Source organism: Mus musculus, chromosome X (genome assembly GCF_000001635.26).
Source record: "Mus musculus strain C57BL/6J chromosome X, GRCm38.p6 C57BL/6J".
In the NCBI taxonomy this organism is placed as follows: Eukaryota; Metazoa; Chordata; class Mammalia; order Rodentia; family Muridae; genus Mus; species Mus musculus.
In genome coordinates this window covers 133,498,436-133,515,765 of record NC_000086.7, presented here as the reverse complement: position 1 = coordinate 133,515,765, position 17,330 = coordinate 133,498,436, and positions in this window count along the sequence as shown.

Sequence of the window (17,330 nt, the reverse complement as noted above, 5' to 3'; positions counted from 1 at the left end):
CATCCATATACCATCTAGCCTTGTTATCACCTCTCACTTTCATATTTTCATAGTCTGAAACTAGTTTTTTTTCTACATATCTTCCTGATTCTTTAAGCTCTTGATAAATCATTAAACTTGGTTGACCAGGCACCGATTTAACAAATGCATCTATTTAAATTCAAATTCTTTTAATGGTTTTTTATCTAAGAGTCTTTCTAAATGTCTCTTATTCTCCATTGGTACTTTTTTGGATGCCAATAAATTTTGACCCCTTTCCTATAATGTGAATTTGATTGGACTGCTGCTCTTTTTCCCCTCCTCCCCTCTCTTCCCCCTTCCCTCCTTTCTCCTTCCCTCCTCTTTCCCCCTTTCTCTCCCTTCTCTCATATTCCTTTCCATTCATCTCCTATATTCCTCTCTTTTTCCGCCCCACTTTTTATTTTCCTTCTCTTTTTATTTCAGGGATAAAACTTAAACATATCTTCAGTCTTTATCATTGGACTTTTAGGGAACTCTAGCCCATTTCTAACTAAATATAGGCCTTGGTTTCAGATGGCTTGTTGAGGCATCAGTAGACCCTAAAATATATCACAGACCATTGCTCTGTATTTTATGAGTAAGTTCCCTATAGATAATCCTGTGCACATGCAAATATATACTAGAGAGAAATAACCCATTTTCAACCTTTTATAGTATATTCAGTGAGGAAGGAAACCCTTCAGCTGTGATCTATCTTGTAAGTGGATGAGTTCTAAGCATGGTTTGATGTCATATGGAGAGGCTTTTTGAAAAATGTGTAGCTCACAAAAAAAGAGATGGGTTATGCTTTAAACAATTGCTTTATATTTTGTGCATGCATGTGCAAATGTATGTGTGAGAGAGAGAGTGTGTGTGTGTGTGTGTGTTTGTGTCTGTCTCTGTGTCTGTGTGTGCACATGCACTTGTACCATGGGGAAAATATGGAAGTTAAAGATAAGTTGCAGGGCTTTGCTCTCCTTCTATGTGAGTTCTGGGGATTTAATTGAGGACATCAGCCTTGGAGGTAAGGGCTTTTGCATTATGAACCATCTTGCCCATCCCAACATGCAACATTTTATGAGCTAGAACATGGTTTTAAGAGTGTTTTCCAAAAACTCACAATTGGATGATGTGCAGAGAACAATAAACTTTGGAACACTTGGTCCTAAATGGAATGCCTTTAGTAAACTCTTCCCTTTAATACACAAGAATCTATGTGGAAAAGGAGAGAGAAGGAGTGTATGAATTAGAGGTGGTAGATGAATCCAAGAAAACAGCATCGTCTGGACAAACAGGACTGATGCACACATTGACTCACAGAGATAGTGGCAGTTCGCACATGATTGTACAGCTTCAAGCCAGACATACTGTCACAGTATTGAGAGATGGAAGTAGACACGAGCTCTCACCCCTAGTCAAGATGCTATCTACAACGGATACTCACTGACAAAAGAAAAATAAAAGGTTTCCCCGCCCCCCAATGCAGTATCACTGTCTACATCAGTTAGACTTTAAGGCAGTCCTCATGCTCATGAAGACTTGACCAACATGAAATAGTCTCCCTTTCTGAGTGGGCTTTTTGTTTTGTTTTGGTATTTATTTTTGTCTTATTGATTTTCTCTCTTCCTTTCTTCCTTTCTTTCTTTTGTCTGTTTTGATTTTTATGTTTTGAATTTATTTTAAGAGAGAGAGAGAGAGAGAGAGAGAGAGAGAGAGAGAGAGAGAGAGAGAGAGAGAGAGAGAGAGAAGGGGGTGAAGGGAGAAGGTACATGAATTTGGATATGTAAGGAGAGAAAAGACTAAATATATACAGGAATTTTTTTCAGAAAATTAAGAAAAAAAAAAGAATATATGTTCCAGAGTTACCATCTATGTTCAAATTCTAACGCCAATGGTCCTAATTAAGTGACCTTAGACAAATTCATTATGTTACTTCTCTTATTGTCAATTTCCATATCTAGAAAATGGGAAAATGGAAGCTAATGATAATACTTCACTGCATTGGGTTGAGATTTATAAGTCAGATTGTCTATAAGTGCACATATGGCAAATAAATATTATATTGCTAGATGTCATGTTTGTGATGATTCTTACAGATTTTGATAGAGGAATAGTAGATTTCAGTGCAAATAAATATGTTTCAAATTGGTAACCAAAGTTATAACTCAGATTTTAGTACATATGTGTTTTTGCGGCATGATAATGTTTTCAGCTGTCTGAATAGTTGCATCTGGAACAGATTTCTATTCTCTGTGATTTTGACCTCATTGGTTTATTATGCTTTCACCACATTAAAATGTCTCTTCAATATCATTCTCTTTCTGCAGGTGAGCAGAGCCTTTCCTGCCACCCTGTCTTCTTTGTGTGTGTATTACACACAAATTTAGCAAGATAATTGTTACTTTTAATCTCTGTTGTCAACTTAACTCGTCTGTTAATCAGTTGTAATATTGGCCTCTAGGCATGGATTTGATGAATTATCTTGATTAGGTTAATTGAAAGGGGAAAGACCCACTCTAAAAAATTGTTAGCATTATTCTTTGGGTTTGAGTTGTAGACTACATAACAAAGTAGAAAGCTAACTGTGTACCACAGTTCATTTTTGTCTTCTTTCTGTCAGTGAAGTGTGACCAGATACTTCTAGCTTCTGCCACCTTGAATTCTCTATCACAGTGTTCTGTACACTTGGGGGAAAGAAAAGTAAGACAATTATTTCTGGATAATATATAGCATCTTTTGAGGAATTGTTTAGGGAGCCTAAAGTGTTTAATAATGTGAATTGTTGCTTCTGATTTTGTGGCCTTGTTAACATTTTCTCATAATGATGAATGTTTTAGTACTGTTTTTAACTGGGTGGATCAGATTCTGGTGAGGATAACTATTACTATGGAAATGATATTTCATTAAGACGTATCTACTATGATGTTGTGGCTAGTTTTCTGCTATTTTTTATCAATAAATTTTTATCAATAATTTTTGATAAATTGATAAAAAAATTAGGTAGCCGCTAGGTAATAACCCTGCACTTTTCAGGTATTGTGGCCACAAAAATTTCTTTCTACAAGTATACTCAGCTCCACAGGTGGTATTCCTTGCCTTGGATGTTTCTCTATGGAACTTTAATTGTTTGTGACAATGTTAATTAGAATATAAGTGAATAGCCAAGTGGGAATATTTTTGCTAAACTTATGGATGACTTTTTCTTCATTGTTTTTGGATTTCTTCCTTTTTTATTACACAGAGAGTTTTTTCTCTTACAATATAATCTGAATACAGGTCCCCCCCTTCCACTCTTCCTAGTTCTATCCTTCCTACCTTGTTTCCCCTCTAGATCCACTCCCTTACTTTCTCTCAGGAGAAAATAACAGGTTTCTAGGAGATAATTAACAAACATGACAAAATAAAATATAATAAGATAAAGCAAAATCTATCACATCCAAGTTGGACATAGCAAGCCAATAGCAGGAAGTCCCGAGAGAAGGCATGGGAGTCAGAGACCTACTCATATTCATTGTCAGGTACTCCATAAGGTTACTAAGTTAAAAGCTATAATATTTAGGCAGAGGACCTTGTGCAGATCCATGGAGGCCCTGTAGAGCTGCTTTAGTCTCAGTGAGCTCACATATGTGTAGCTTTCTTGATTCAGAGGGCCTTATTCAGCCCTTCTGGTTCTCACAATCTTTCTGACTCCTCTTGTGTGGGATCCCCTAAGCTGTGAGGTGAGCGATTTGATGGGACTCTCTGTCTCTGTCTTTCTCTCTCTCTCTCTCTCTCTCTCTCTCTCTCTCTCTCTCTCTCTCTCTCTCAGCTTAATGTCTGGTTGTGAGTCTTCACATCTGTTCTCATCTTCTGTCAGAGAAAGCCTCTCTCATGTTTACTGGATAAGGCACTGATCAATGAGTATATTAAAATATCACTGGGTCTCATTTTTAAAAAAAAATAATCTCTGTCTGTCTGTCTGTTTTTCTGTCTTTATGGCTAGTAGTGTTTAGTTTTACCCCAGGTCTTTGGACTATCTAGTGTCTGGTTCTTGTGGTTTCCTACACAGTGGTGGCTCCTGTCACCAGGCAAGGATTCCAGTGGCAGGACTGGGTTGTACTCAGTTGAGTTGTTAGCCAAGGGTGTGCCAAGAAAATCCTCAATAACCCAGGCTAAGACACATGGTTTTCTTTTTTTTTTAAATATTTTTATTATGTATTTTCCTCATTTACATTTCCAATGCTATTCCAAAAGTCCCCCATACCCCCCCCCCACTCCTCTACCCACCCACTCCCACTTTTTGGCCCTGGCATTCCCCTGTACTGGGGCATATAAAGTTTGCAAGTCCAATGGGCCTCTCTTTCCAGTGATGGCTGACTAGGCCATCTTTTGATACATATGCAGCTAGAGTTAAGAGCTCCGGGGCACTGGTTAGTTCATAATGTTGTTCCACCTATAGGGTTGCAGATCCCTTTAGCTCCCTGGGTACTTTCTCTAGCTCCTCCATTGGGGGCCTTGTGATCCATCCAATAGCTGACTGTGAGCATCCACTTCTGTGTTTGCTGGGCCCCGGCATAGTCTCACAAGAGACAGCTACATCTGCGTCCTTTCAATAAAATCTTGCTAGTGTATGCAATGGTGTCAGCGTTTGGATGCTGATTATGGGGTGGATCCCTGGCTATGGCAGTCTCTACATGGTCCATCCTTTCATCTCAGCTCCAAACTCCGTCTCTGTAACTCCTTCCATGGGTGTTTTGTTCCCAAATCTAAGGAGGGGCATAGTGTCCACACTTCAGTCCATTATCATTTGTATATAGAAGGAATAGTAACTTTTTGAGTTAATCTTGTATACAACTACTACTTTGCTGAAGGTGCTTATCTGCTGTCTTTCACTGGTAGAATTTTTAGGGTTACTTATATATAGTATCATATCAAATAGAGATGCTTTGACTTCTTCCTTTCCAATTTGAATTCCCTTGATCTCCTTCAGTTGTTTTATTGCTCTAGATAAAACTTGTTCTTGTGTGTTCAGTGTTTTGATTATCGTATAGTGAGGGAACTTTCTTTCCTGGTCCAATCTATTCGGTGCTCTATATGCTTCTTGTACCTTTGTAGGTATTTTCTTGTTTAGGCTAGAAAAAATTTCCATATTATTTTGTTAAAATTAATTTCAGAGCCTTTGATCTGGGATTCTTGCCCTCTTCTATTGATACTATTCTCAAGCTGAGTCTCTTCATAGTGCCTCAGATTTCCTAGATGTTTTGTGTCAGTAATTTTTTTCTATTTAACATTTTCTTTGATAGAAGTATCCATTTCTTCTATTGTATCTTTAATGCTGAGCATCTTCCTTCCTTTTTTTCTTTATTCTGTTGGTGAAACTTGCCTCTGAAGTTCCTATTTGAGTTTTTAAATTTTTCATTTCCAGAATTCCCTCAGTTTTTGTTTTTCTTATTGCTTCTGCTTCTGCTTCTTCTTCTTCTTCTTCTTCTTCTTCTTCTTCTTCTTCTTCTTCTTCTTCTTCTTCTTCTTCTTCTTCTTCTTCTTCTTTTTTTTTTTTTGAGTCTTGAATGGTTTTATTTGTTCCTTCAGCTGTTTATGTGCTTTCTTGGGTCTCTTTAAGGGATTTACTCGTTTCCTCCAATTGTTTCTGTTTTCCTGGCTTTCTTGGAGGAATATGATAATTTCCTTTTTAAGGACCTCTTTCATTTTCATATAGTTGGTTTTCAGCCCCCCCCCCCATCCATGTGCTTCAGTTATTTTGGAATATTCAGGGCCTGCTGTCATAGGATAGCTGGTTTCTAGTGGAGACATATTGCCCTAGCTGTTATTGATTGTGTTCTTATGCTAATGTTCTGGTTTTGGAATGATTAAAGGTATAGATATTAATTTCTGGATTTGACTTTGTTGGGTGGGCATTCCGTTTCTTACTTTCTGTTTCTTCTGTGGATTTTCAGGAAGTGTGATTTCCAGAGTGGTTGTACAAGCCTGCAATCCCACCAACAATGGAGGAGTGTTCCTCTTTCTCCACATCCACGCCAGCATCTGCTGTCACCTGAATTTTTGATCTCCCATGCTCATGGATTGGGAGGATCAATATAGTAAAAATGGCTATTTTGCCAAAAGCAATCTATAGGTTCAATGCAACACCCATCAAAATTCCAACTCAATTCTTCAACGAATTAGAAAGGGCAATCTGCAAATTCATCTGGAATAATAAAAAACCTAGGGTAGCAAAAACTCTTCTCAAGGATAAAAGAACCTCTGGTGGAATCACCATGCCTGACCTAAAGCTTTACTACAGAGCAATTGTGATAAAAACTGCATGGTACTGGTATAGAGACAGACAAGTGGACCAATGGAATAGAATTGAAGACCCAGAAATGAACCCACACACCTATGGTCACTTGATCTTCGACAAGGGAGCCAAAACCATCCAGTGGAAGAAAGACAGCATTTTCAACAATTGGTGCTGGCACAACTGGTTGTTATCATGTAGAAGAATGCGAATCGATCCATACTTATCTCCTTGTACTAAGGTCAAATCTAAGTGGATCAAGGAACTTCACATAAAACCAGAGACACTGAAACTTATAGAGGAGAAAGTGGGGAAAAGCCTTGAAGATATGGGCACAGGGGAAAAATTCCTGAACAGAACAGCAATGGCTTGTGCTGTAAGATCGAGAATTGACAAATGGGACCTAATGAAACTCCAAAGTTTCTGCAAGGCAAAAGACACTGTCTATAAGACAAAAAGACCACCAACAGACTGGGAAAGGATCTTTACCTATCCTAAATCAGATAGGGGACTAATATCCAACATATATAAAGAACTCAAGAAGGTGGACCTCAGAAAATCAAATAACCCCCTTAAAAAATGGGGCTCAGAACTGAACAAAGAATTCTCACCTGAGGAATACCGAATGGCAGAGAAGCACCTGAAAAAATGTTCAACATCCTTAATCATCAGGGAAATGCAAATCAAAACAACCCTGAGATTCCACCTCACACCAGTGAGAATGGCTAAGATCAAAAATTCAGGTGACAGCAGATGCTGGCGAGGATGTGGAGAAAGAGGAACACTCCTCCATTGTTGGTGGGATTGCAGGCTTGTACAACCACTCTGGAAATCAGTCTGGCGGTTCCTCAGAAAATTGGACATAGTACTACCGGAGGATCCAGCAGAGTGCCTCTTAAATCATAATGTGCTTATATCAGAGCTTGAGTTTTTTGGTCTGCATTTCTGAAAAACACCAGATTATTCTGACATCGCAGTTTCTTAGATCAGGGTGTCAGTATATAACAGATTATGGTTCTGATTCATTCATATTTTTTGACCTTCTACTTTCTACACAAAATGATGGTTACTATTAAAATGGTTTCCTATCTACTTGATGTACTTTGGGGGGCGTAGAGTGGAGGGATTGGTATTGAAAAGTTTGGAAGTGTGTGAATACGTGTTTACCATATAAGTGTTCTATATTGTTAGATACCATCTCTGTTACCATTTTATAGACACTTGTAGAGGAACAGATTTCTATGCAAAAAAATTGTACTGAACTTGGAACCAAAGTTGCGACTCAGATTTCAGTAGGTGTATGCTTGTGGGAGTGCTTGTTCTTAATGCAATGCAAGCCTGGAATGCCCAAGCAATAATGCTCCCAGAGACATCCTTCAACTCATATTGAAGGAAATTTTGTGTATGCAGATTTCAATTTCCTTTATTCTTCACTTGGTATGAAAGTCTCTAGAATTCTACAACCAGATTGGCCCCATTATCATTTTGGGTTTGTTGGTTTTGTTTGTTTGTTTGTTTTCATTTGTTTGCTTGTTATTTTCTTTTTAGCATCCCTTTTGCTTTTTAACTATGTGTTTTTTGGGAGCCACTTAGTCATTTTCTTAGCATGTGCCCCTGGGGAATTCCAACTTAGAACTTTTTTAGAGAAAGTTTTCTTATTTTGTCAGCTGGTTTAATTAGGAGACATGCCATTTACCTTGAATGCTAGTTTATTTGGCTTGTTCTACCAGATCATGTTACTTGATGATTCAAAGGTTTGATTTTAATATGAATAAAGATAAGTATCCATATGAAGAAACATAAGGGATCTATTACTTGGGTTCACTAATTGTATCTATTTCAAACAATGGCTTCCACTATCACTATAGTTCTAATCAGTTAAGAATTTCACTTCACACAGAACTGTTAGTGAAGATGCTTAAGTACAAAGGAATGTTGAATTTTATGTACCTCAACTCTGTGTGTTTCATGTCAACAAGGATACTCATGAATTGAGCACATTGCACATATTATAAAAATAAAATGCTAAATGAGTCTTTAAGGGTAACCCTTGGCCAGCTGGATTGTCACTCACAAAGGTGACTTTTGTATTAAAGATCCCTTTTGAGTTCCAATTTAGTACTCAGTTGTCAGTAAAGTCACTAACAGTGCAACCACATAGCATCTTTGTAGAAAAGCTTCTTTAGTCTAATAGGAGGGCTATAATGAAACATTAGCGTTTTGCAGAGGCTGTCTCACTCTATGTTTGAAGCTCCCCCAGACTTTCTCCTGTGTTTGAGGTTGAGAGTGGTAGGTTACCCTGTTTTGGATGGACAACCACACTTATTTTTACTAAGGATGACATAAAAAAGTGTTCAGGTTCTTATTTTGACTATCAATACTGACACTGTAAAATTGTGAGGACACATACCTTAAGGCTGTTTTTATGACAAGGTTACACAAAAGTTGTAATGAAAGGACAGTACTTTACATTATATTTTCAATGTGTATTCCTCTATGTTATGCAAAGTACTTTGATGTTTTAAGTGCAGAATTTAAGTTAATTAAATAGTGAAATTAATAAGGGTTGTGTGTTAGTGTGGACTCTATAAAATGCCACAAACTGTGTAGCTTATCAACAATAGCTGTAAAGTACCATATTAAAGCACTGGCAGATTCCAAGTCTGATGAAGGCCTTTTTTTCTGGCTCTGAAGCAGTTCCTTCTTGGTGTCTCCTTACAGGTCTGAATGGTCAAGAGAGCTCTCTGGGGCTTCATTTACAAGGGCTCTAATCTCACACACAAGGGGTCTGACCTTATGAGTTTTTGAAGGTCATCACCTCCTAATATAATAACTTTTGTTGTTAAGACTTGAAATATATAAAGGAGGTCTGGTCTCACAATCAGACCACAGTAAAAAGAATGGTGAATTTGAAGGAGTGTATATCCTCCACAGACTATCACTATGAACTACTAAACCTTGGAACAGCAAGATTATTCATATATTAGAGTTAAAGTCAAGGCCATTCTGGTTATTATACATCTAAATTTATGAATAACAGATTTACAAACTCTAGAAAATTTATCAAGAGGTTTTCCCTAAACTCATCCTTTTCTTCTAGTTCTCATACCGAACAAGGGTAGGGGTAATTATTTGGGTCTGAGAGACTTGCTTTAAAACTGTAGCAGAATACTCCTTATGCACTTAAGTTGTATGTTACATATCAATTTTTCCAATATTTCAAAGACTTTCTTTATCCCCACAATAAGAAACATTCTTATTATCTACTTTAATTTGGAGTGTCTTTAGTGACCCCATGATCAACCTTGAACCATGATTAGTTTGCTCAAAGCTGTTTTACATTGTAGATTCATGTGTGGATGGACAAGGTTGTTAATCCCTTGATTTCTGCCTCATGTGAAACCTGCTGCTGCTGTTTGTTGAGTGATTGTGTTAACACCCTACCAGGCTTGCATCACTCATTCTCCTTCCTTTTTCATCAGTTTAGGTTTTTTTTTTTTTTTTTTTTTTTTTTTGAAAGGCATAGCTTTCAAAAGACTATTCAGAGTCTCCCTGTTTCTTGTGTTCTTAGGCTGGCCCGCTGTTAAGCTTTTCATAAAAGCACGCACATTTTCAGAAAGCCCATAAAGGAGCTTCTTCCTGGTCCATGTGCAGGCGTTCCTTACATCACCAACTCCAGGATTGGATGACTATTGTGTGAATTGAAATGAGAGGCATGTCTTTCTTTCATTGATTTTCTTTTAGGGCACATTCAACAGAGGCCAATTACCTAAGGAGAATGGCTGTCCAATTGGCTTGGTACCTAGGGCAAATGCTTACATTTATTTGAAATACCAATATATGAAATACCATTTTCCACTATCTTGAAAACAACACTCTCCGAATAGCCAATGATATTGCTAAATAAGAGCTACAGGATTTCTACTTTTTATTTTTATGGTATACAAATCCAATGCATGGCTTATGTGAGAATTATTATTTCAACTTTTCTTTAGTATAAAGCAATAGCAAGGGAATTTGGGAAACAGGTAAGTAATGGTTTTGGGGCTTCCCTCACTGTTCTTTTTAGATGAAGAAACAAATATTAAGGAGAGTTCTAAAGAACATATTAAAAGATCAACTTATTTAGCACACAGCTGGAGCCTAATAGCTACTTCCTGAAATCAGAGAACTTAGTTTTAGTTGAAAAAAAATTACTAAATAAATAATTTTTGTATCATACCTACTTTATAACTTCTAGGTCTAGTTCTGTTGTCAGACAATTTGGAAGAATACCTGTTTGTTTTAAATTACTTTAAAAATTCTTAATCAAATGAAAAAAAAACCTTTTTATGAACACAGCACATAAAACAGACTTTTTCTGTTCTGTATTTAAAAGAACACTTTTTATTGTTTTTTTGTGAGTTTCATATTATGCACCCTATTCATATCAATTTCCCCTCTCCAGGTACCCCCCTCCACACTTGCAAACCCCTATAGAGACAAAAGATTTCATTGTGGAAGCTGTAGTGTGTTAAAGTGTGTCCCACAGTATACCTTTTGGTCCATACTTCTCTGCTTTTCAATGTTCATTACAATGAGTCATCTGTCTGGTTTGAGTCATCTGTCTTCTACTACATTATCAATACTGAAACCTCATTGGGACCTCTCTTGGATATCCTGTTGTTGCCCTGTGTCATGGAGATCCTGTAGTTTGGTATCTGTAGGACTGGCTCCTCCATGAACTCCAGCAGTTCATCGATGGGGTAGAAGTTAGGGTAGACCAACACAAAGCCCTGATTCTGGGCCTGAGCATTTGCTCTTTCTTATATTACAGATCCCCCAGCCCTCACTGGAGGTCATTGCTGCATCCTCTAATAAGAAGCTATTGATTGGCTATGGTACAAAGAATAGATGCAGCAGAATAGGGTTGGGAGGAGGGCAGTGAAGGAAAGCTGTCTTTTTCTGGAATGCCAGTAATAAACAATATGATCACTGTTTTTGAAAGAGTTCAGAAGAAATGAGAGAAGAGCATGGTCTAGGGCAGTGACCCTTTGCAAATGCCAGGAAATGTGTCCCAAGATGATGAATTACCATGATTTTATATAACAGCATGGATTTGTCAGAATTTGATCATTTTACTGCACCAAGAATCAAATCAAGCACTACCACAACAAATTGCCTTTTTTTTTTGTGAGCAAGGATGTGCTCAGCAATATGAATAGGTGCAACAAAAGCAAAGCCTTTACGTGGCTTCATTTCTTATAGTAGGCAAACAGAAGCATTGCATATCTAAGGCTCTGTTTTGTTTGTTTGTTTGTTTTGTTTTGTTTTGTTTTGCTGTTCTGATGAGACATTGATTTGCTTAATAACAGAAATGGTTCTACTCTAACACGTTTGTGGAATCATGTCAGTAATATAATAAAGAAACCTCTACACTGAGGAAAACTGAGTTGGCAGTTTTGGATGCTTTATTCTATAGTTATGGCCACTATTCCCTCAAAATATTAAGAGAAAGGAAAAACAAACAAACTAACTAACAGACAAAAAACCCAAAACTCTACAGTTCAGAAACAGAAATAATTAATGAAACAAGAGAAACAGCAAAGGGGAAAGAATTAAACATTCTAGATTGTTTTCATTTTCAAAGATGGGATTGGGGATGCCGGGAAGGGTTTGAGGACATGATTAACAGTTGAAGGATGGCAGAACAGTACTTTTATTTATACTTCCCTATGTTGTGGGACTCAGAGAATGTTTTCTGAAATTAAATAGCAATCCTTGTGGAAGGGGGAAAAAAGCTCAAAGCTGATCTTTTCCCATGTGTCACATGAAATAAATGAGGGCTTTTATGTTACCAAGCATGTCAACACATTTTTTTTTCTTGTTGGTAAAATTTTGTTAGGTAAATTAAATGTTCTGAGCAGGTACAGTATCAGGGCTAAACTTACCAAGGCCATTAATCTTCATGCTTTAAGGTGGTCAATTCATTGTTGAAGTGGTTAAACTGGAACATTTCTCCAGTGGATCTGTGCCTTTTCAGAAACATATTTCTCCCTTTGGAATGTGCAACAATGGAACCCTGCTACATTTTTTTCATCCCCTGTTTACAGGCTATAATTAAACATTTACTTGTTTGCTTGCGTATTGTTTATACCAAAGACAATGTAAGACCTGTTAAGTTATGAATTACATCACTGAAGTTCACTGCTGTCTCCTCAGAATGCAGACACTGAATATTTATTCATTGAATGAATTAATGTGTAACCACTTGTGTTAGCACAAGACTGCCATTACATTTTACTCCAATAAAGGTTAGCTATTTTTTTATCACCCATAGGGCACATATGTTCAAAATATCTTGAAGTCTCTTAGTAAAAGGCACAAAAAGTGCTGAACATCTACACAACTATGTCGTGGAATTAATAAAGTATGGTGAGAGAGTTGCCAACACACCTCTTATAATCATATTTTTGCTTGTCTTCTGTTTTGGCAAACATAGGCTCTCAGGCAGTATTCACCAATAGAGAAAACTCCTCAACACCAAATTTGCTTTGGAAAATCTGTTTTGCACCTTTAACAATATTTTAAGAGGAGGCACACATTAGCATTGGTTTGTTGAGCTATAATTCTTTTTCACTGGACCAGGTTCAACAAAAGGGTAAAAGGGAGATGCTTTTTGCTCTTTCAATTTCAGTGATTAAACAACCATTTCTATTGTCTGCTTTGAATTTTAACAAACATTGTAGCTACAGCTGTAATTACTACATTTTGGTTTTGTTCTACTGAACCATTTTTTTTTTTAATTGAAGAATGCCAAGCACAGGCAAGATTACATACAAACATCACATTTAAATAAAATAACTCCAGAATTCAGTAGACAAAAGAAAAAAAACATTAATAATGGAAAAATAAGGCAACTGATTTCTCCCTTGGCATTTGCATTTTGCCACTCACATTCACATTCTCAAGTCATACCAAAGTTGTCATTGTTGCGCATGTGTTAATATGAGAGATACTTGATTTCCCAATTAAAGATTTTAATGATCCACTTTTATTCTGTTTCATTACAAGGAGAATTAAGAGCATTTTGTTGCATGTGCTTTCATAATTTCCTCCTCTGGTTTTTTTAAATTCAATTGCCAAAAACATTTGTGGGCTCTTCGTTTCTGACATTAATTAGACTGGGACTGGACCACGTTTGCAAGGATAGTGGCTTCAATTTTTCTGTTTAGTTTAGAAGACCCCAAAGATTGTGTGTGTGTGTGTGTGTGTGTGTGTGTGTGTGTGTGTGAAGTTATTGATGACTTAAACCTTATATGGTTCCTGATAAGGATCACTTTTCAGTTACAATATGTCAAATGTTACATAAGTACTCTACACACTGTGCTTCATTTGAAGGAAGGGTGAACTTATGGAGTAGATGTTCTTACTATGTCTGAAGATGGAGTAATTAGATCTTAAGAAGACAGCTTTGTAGTTAATGTCTTGACCTTATAAGCAAGAGGACATGAGCTTCAGCCCTAGAACCCTCCTGAGAAAGCTAAGAATGGTGGTAAGCTCATGTACTCAAAGCACTGGAAAGGCAGAGCCAGATGGATTGCTGTTATTCTCTTGTCCATCAGCCTAGCTAAACACACGAGCCCCAGATCTTACTGAGAGACTCTATTTCTTTTTCTTTAATTTTTTAATTAGATATTTTCTTCATTTACATTTCCAATGCTATCCCAAAAGTCCCCTATACCCTCCACCCTACTCCCCTACCCACCCACTCCCACTTCTTGGCCCTGGCGTTCCCCTGTACTGGGGCATATAAAGTTTGTGTGTCCAATGGGCCTCTCTTTCCAATGATGACCAACTAGGCCATCTTCTGATACATATGCAGCTAGAGACATGAGCTCCGGGGTACTAGTTAGTTCATATTGTTGTTCCTCCTATAGGGTTGCAGATCCCTTTAGCTCCTTGGGTACTTTCTCTAGCTCCTCCATTGGGGATCCTGTGGTCCATCCAATAGCTGACTGTGAGCATCCATTTCTGTGTTTGCTAGGCCCCGGCATAGACTCACAAGAGACAGCTATGCTGTAGCACCTGGGAGAGCCATCTTGGTTCCCGGATCCTACCTAGACTAGTCTGCACAGGTGAGAGTGTGGACTACAGAAGCTGACAGCTTCTGGGACAGGTGGGAGCCACAGAGCTACTGAGACTCTATTGAGACTCTATGTCAAAAAACAAGACTCACACGGAGCAACATGTGAGATTGATCTCTGGCCTTCAAGTGCATGAACACACAAATCCACGCATTACCTCACCTTCACATTCAACCCCCACAAAAATAATCAGAAACACAGGACCATGCACATACCTACACCTACTCCTTCTCCACAAATCCTCACATGGCACTAAGTTTTAAGGAGGTACAGTGATTTGTGAAAGATCACAACCAATAAATAATGGAACCATAGTTCAGATTCCGATTGGATGCCAATCATTTTCTCCTTAACTACTTTGTAACACTGCAAGCATGAATGAGAATAAAGCAAAAGAATATGTCTTAGGAGCAGATCTACAAGTGGATCATACAAATACACATTTTAGATAGGCGTATCAGTCAGCATCTCTTCCTAACTGTGTACTCAGATGGGTGGTATTCAGCTGTGTAAACAGATGGATTCAACTTCTGACTTGACATTCTTAAGTAATTCAGGCAAGAAACTCCTTCCATAGCTTTATAATATTGTATTCACCAACCACTGAGAGCAAAATCAGGCACAATATGACTCTCATTGATTAAATACTCTATACAAACTGAGATGTGATACAGAATGTAGAGTGCTAATGTTTACATTTGGATATCTAAAACAGGTGTTTGAGTGTACAAATGCCTACTGCAGAGCCCTGTGAGAGACCGTTATTGGTTCTGTATATCTGAGATTGGAATATGATTACGGGTTATATGTTCATAGGTTCATTCATGGAAGCATTTGTATAGTGTCGGGTAGCAAAAATAGAAGCAAAAGTCAGTAATGGGAACATGTCTTAGAGAAGACATAAAATACAGGGAGGATTGATCAATTTTGATAAAACACATTCATGTTAGAGTATTAAGACATCAAGAAAGGTCAAAACAGGCTTCAAGTTTAAGGACAGAGAACAGAAAATAGCTCTTTTCTTCTGATAAGGTACAGAGATGGGAAGACTTGAGAAAGGATAATTATATTTTGAGAAGGGCAAAGAAGACAAGGTAGGAGCAAAATACTGATTTGTTTTCCTCAAGTGATGGAGGGGCTATGTGCTAAGTTTACTTTGTGTGCATGCTTTGTTGTCTTCTTGGCTCTGTAGGTGATTAGAGAGGTTCTGTAGCATACTAAAGAAGACTGTCTAGGCAGGACAGCAGAAGGAGACAGCAGAAGGAATGTATGATCAAGCACCCCACCTTAGTCAAAATTGTAGTTCTGTCATTTATTAGTTGTGTGGCCTTGGGAAAATTACATGTTGTGACCTCATTTTCTTAATTATAAAATGGGAATTCCAATGGTATTTAACTCATAGGGCTATTATGAAAATTAAAATGATGCATACTAATTATTTAATGCAGGTTCAAGTACACAGTAAGAATCTAATTTTTCTGTTTCTGTTTTGTGTGTTTAGTGTGATGATATCTATTGTTCTGTATCATTGTTGGACACCGTAGTGTATTTTGATAGTGATTTTTCCAGCTTGAGTTTGGACAGTATGCTTACTGTCAAATGTACTTTTTATGATTTTTATTCTGGAGGTGGGGGATGTCAACGAATGGGTTTGTGAGAACACAAATGACTGGAAAAGGATTTGCCTGTTAATATAGAGATTTTCAGAAAACCCTATGAGTATTGCATGGTTGCTATTTTTTTTTCTCAGCACCCACTCCTAGCGAAATATCCAAACTCCAATTTTCCTTCCAAATCCACTAACCAAGCAAAGGCTAAGAACTATTTTCCTTGCACATTTAGCACTACTTAGAGGGGGATCTAGGAAGTGGGCAGCAGGGATATAGAAAGACAGGACATGCTGAGCCTAAAATACTGGCAGAGATCCAGGATGGCACTGATGACTTCAGCACTGGAAAAAAACCTCCAGTTTCTCTCACTGTTTGATGGCTTTTTGGATGGTTGCAAAATAAAACTCAATCTGTCATGTAACTAACTGAATTCCTTTTTACCGCTTAATTCTACTCTCTGTGAAAACCAAGTTCCTTTTAGTAAGTTTAATGTTCATTCCAGATGTTGGTTTGGCAAATAGATATTTTCCTCTGGAGTGGAGGACCAATGGAAAGCGTGAGAACAAAATGTCAGTTTGATATGTGTCCTAATGAGTCAGCTCAGGAACCTTAGTGTGATCTCTTTTTACTAATTGTTACATTAAAAATGTATATGAAGTCATATATAAAGTTGCCTGAAGCAATTCAATGAGAGGCTAAGAATTTAGGGTTAACTGTTTCATTTTATGGCTCGTAGGCCCAAAGTCTGATGAATGTATAATTGCTACATCCACTCCAGTGGTGACAAGCACGACAGGCCCTGAAAACCTGGGCGTTGTCCTGAGGCAAAAAGTTCATGGAAACTTAGTCTCCTGGAACCATGGCATCCTGTATAAAGAATGGTCCAATGTCCTTGCTTTAGTTGGTAAACGGATCTGTGTTCTCTCCCTTAATATTGCTTTATTAAAAGGATTGATATGTTGACATATAGCTAAGTTAGATTCTAGACAGTCCTTGATCTGCAGTCCTTGATCTGACCTTGGACATGGATAGCTAAGTCACTGCCTTACACAGAAATTTACCATTATCTAAGAAGAAGGAAGTCTGTGACCTAAAGAAGAACCTGAGTAGATACTTAGAACTATAGATAGCTGAGTTACACCCATACACAAGTATTTACAATGGCCTAGGGGGAAGGTGAATTATACAATAGACTAGAGTAGGAACTATGGCAAGGGCACAAAGCCCTTGCCCCTGGCTTCTAAGATTAAGTGGACCTTAGGTGGAGCTGTTTATGATCCCAGTTGTTAACACTGAATTTTATTCCTGTTGGTTCCTGCC